The sequence below is a fragment of the Urocitellus parryii genome, chromosome 5 (genome assembly GCF_045843805.1).
Source record: "Urocitellus parryii isolate mUroPar1 chromosome 5, mUroPar1.hap1, whole genome shotgun sequence".
Taxonomy (NCBI): domain Eukaryota; kingdom Metazoa; phylum Chordata; class Mammalia; order Rodentia; family Sciuridae; genus Urocitellus; species Urocitellus parryii.
This window is the reverse complement of record NC_135535.1, coordinates 50922009-50925753: the sequence shown is the minus strand read 5'-3', so window position 1 is coordinate 50925753 and position 3745 is coordinate 50922009. Positions and strand designations below refer to the sequence as shown.

The following is a 3745-nucleotide window of genomic DNA, read 5'->3' as shown; positions in this document are numbered from 1 at the left end:
GGAATAATGCCCTGGAGTCACTAGGTGACATTAAGGTTCTTGCAGTGTGTGCCTTAGAACAAAGTTACATGGGAGACCATGTTTGAACAATGTCCTTTAAGGAATTCAGTAACTAAACCCCACTGGATGGGAGCCAAGACAAGCCTGTTTAATGCCAAATTCCACTATAGTGGGTCATGTTATTGGATGGCTCAAATGAGTTTGGGCCAGGAAAAAGGGCCTCCTTTCCCTCCAAAGTTGATTTTTTTTTTGTCTGAATTATCCAGATAATTGCTTCACTTTTTGACTTCTTTTGCCTGCATGGAGTAGAGAAGCAATTCTACTTACTTATTTCAGAAAGAACCACCTAACTCTATATAGTTATTTACTCTTTTATAAACGTACTCATCTGTTCATTGTGATTCATTCAGCAAACATTTACTGAACCAACAAAAAGAAAAATTATCCCTATGTATCATGCTATTTGTTTGAGAAACTAATCAACTGAAAACTCTTTCAAGTATCATGAAGCACCAGAAAAAAAAAAAGTGAAAAAATATTTGGAAAAGTTCCCTTGAAATGTCATATTTCTTTAAAGACAAAAGTTGAACTTGCAAAACAAGTGAGGCCTACACAGCACCTTTTACTTGAAAAGATTCTAGGGATTAAGATTTAGTCTTGGCAACATTAGTTCTAGGAAAGAAAGAAAGCTTTAAAAAAAAAAAAGACTGGAGAAGTGGAAACCTGTATTTTGTAAGTTTTCCTCTATTGGATGAACATTTTGGTCCAGGCCACCATTTCTAACCTAACTCAATTCATTAGATCCATGTGTTGAGTCCGAAAATACCATGAAATGAAGCTTCATGGAAAGTGGGGTCTTCATTCACCCAACACTCATTTCTATTTTCCCATCACCTCTCTCCAAATCTTAGCAGCTCATTTGAAAGCAATTCTTAGGTGGAAATGTGTTATATATCCCTTTTCCTGCTAGGATATTGATCACTGATGTCTGGTCTCTTGCAATTAAAACCAATAACAAATGGATATTACCCAAGGTTAAACATGGTCTGCAGCAGCCTGGCAGTGGGGGGTGGAAGGAAAGTGATAGACAGTCATAGTCATAGGACAATATGGCTTGGAGGGTCACCTGTTGTTTGCCTGGTTGTTACTGCTCTTAGGAGTGACCCCTACTCTTCAGAAGATGTCAAATAGAAGACAGATAATTATACAAATCTGTCCAAAAGTAGGTGGTTAGGAGATTCAAGCATCAGGTAAAGAGATGGATGGAGGAGAATCATGAATTCTTTCTTTTTTTTTTTTTTTCGATTCATCCTGCTACATTTTCTTTAATTAAGTACAAAGACCTCTACTCTCTAAGCATATCACCCAGAGACCATTTATTTCACCCACTGCTCTGTTTGGCAGCCAGTCTCTTGTCTCTTTCTTCAGCAATGGTGAGTCGGATTCCTTTTACTTGGGGAAGAGAAATTCATGATTTGTTGCCTTTGCCAGTAACAAAAATGTTGGAGAGCCGGGTGGCAAAGCTGTTGCCATTGGCATTTTTCACATGAACCATGTCAAAAGAGCCAAGATGTCTCTCTCTGTTAGTAATCACACCAATTCTTCCCAAGTTAGCACCTCCGGTCACCATACACAGGTTACCAGTGTCAAACTTGATGAAATCAGTAATCTTGCCAGTCTCCAAATCAATCTGAATGGTACCATTCACCTTGATTAGGGAATCAGGGTATCGAGTGGTTCCTGCATCATGAGTCCCCAGATGAGGGATTCCTTTTGTGCCCACAAATATCTTTCTCACTTTGCACAACTTGTACATGGCCTCCTCAGGTGTAATGCGATGAACAGCAAAACGACCCTTGGTGTCATAGATCAGACAGAAATTCTCTCCAGTCTTATCAATGCTGATGACATCCATAAAACTGGCGGGGTATGTTATATCGGTTCGGACTTTGCCATCAATCTTATAAAGCGCTGCATGCAAGTCTTTTTTACTTCATCTCCTGTCAGGGCATACTTAAGTCTGTTCCTTAGAAAAATGATGAGAGGAAGACATTCTTTCAGCTTGTGGGGACCAGTGGATGGACAAGGAGCAAACACACCAGTCAATTTATCCAGCATCCAATGCTTTGGAGCTGCTACCCGCTTCAGATGCTTCTTGGGGCCACGAGCTATGGCTGCTCTAGGCAAGGAAAGAGTGAATTCTTTCTTAATCTGATCATTATAGCTTTTCACTTTTTGTGCATGAGAGTGAATATAATATACAATACTCATATAGAAAAGTCCATAAATCAAACACCTGTGAAATCACCATGTGGGTCAAGAACAGAACAGGGCACTACACAAGTCTCTCCACAACCCTTACCTAGCACATGTCCATATCCTGATTTTTTGTTTTTTTCCGGTAAATGCTCATTTTTTTTGATAGACCTGTGCCCCAAGCATGAATATCAATCAGGTATGATTGCTTGTTTGTTTATAATAATTTTTTAATTGTAGATGGACACAATATCTTTATTTATTTTAATGTGGTGCTGAGGACCAAACCCTGTGCCTCACATGTGTGAGGCAAGTGCTCTACTAATGAGCCACAACCTCTGCCCGAATTTGTTTGTTTTAAATATTTTTTCATTTATACAGAATCATACACTTTAGTGCTTTGCTATATTTGTTCAATCTTACTTTTTTATTTTGGTACTGAGGATTGAACCCTGGGGCGCTTAACCACTGAGCCACACTCCCAGCCCTTTTTATATATTTTATTTGGAGACAGGGTCTCACTAAGTTTCTTAAGGCCTTACCAAGTGGCTGAGGCTGCCTTTGAACTTGTGGTCTTCCTGCCTTAGCCTCCTGAGTCACTGGGATTACAAACATGCACCACACCCAGCTCAACCTTACATTTTTAAGATTGATCTTTCATTCATTTTTGCATCTGATGGAGATGGGGTTTGATGAGTGAAGACAGGTAAGTCCTGAGACCCCTCAACCTTGTGCTTCATTGGTAGTTCAGCAGGACTAATTACTGTGTGTCTAGGGTTCTGTTGCAAAGAATAGAATCCTCCTTAGCTAATTTTGGCACATAGGGATTGACCAGATTTTTACCACACAATCATTGAATGGACACATGAAATAGTATTTAGGGTGAGCTTTGGGTTACCTTCCTCTGCTCTCCCTAGCCACACTCGTTCTGGGCACCAAGGGAGCTCCTGCCACTCAGCATTAGACTCCCTCCAGTCCCATCACTACCTTGCTGCTGCCTTGATCATGAAGCCACTGTAATCAATTCTCCCAATGAAGAAAGTACCATGATTACAAAGCCATTGCCACAGATTCCACAACCATTCCATGTCTGATGCAAATGGCCTCAGAAAGAATGAATATCCTGTTGGGCTGCTCTGTGGAATATGTCTGTAATCATGGTGACTTGGGAGGTGGAAATAGGAGGATTGCAAGTTCAAGGCCAGTCTCAGCAACTTAGCAACACCCTGGCTGAAAATAAAAAATAAAAAGGACCAAAACATAAAAAAATAAAAAATGTAATAATAATAATAATAATAATAATTCTGTGCCTTTCTTCTAGATACTCAGGAAAGGTACTGTGCTAATGACTGACTGTGCTGCATTGCCAAGTAAAACCAAACGGTTCCCTGACATTCCTGCCAGCAGAAAAGGCAAAAGAAAATAAGGGCGTTTGGCTTACATAACCTAGAACCCCCAGAATTTTAGATAAAGTGGGTGGGAAAATTTA

The 3745-nt window shown here is 39.9% G+C and overlaps 1 pseudogene; it reads right to left on the bottom strand.

Annotated features, from left to right (window-relative positions):
* Nucleotides 1-1381: 1381 nt before the first annotated feature.
* Nucleotides 1382-2179, bottom strand: LOC113181215 (small ribosomal subunit protein eS4, X isoform-like; annotated as a pseudogene).
* Between the last annotated feature and the right edge of the window lie 1566 nt (nt 2180-3745).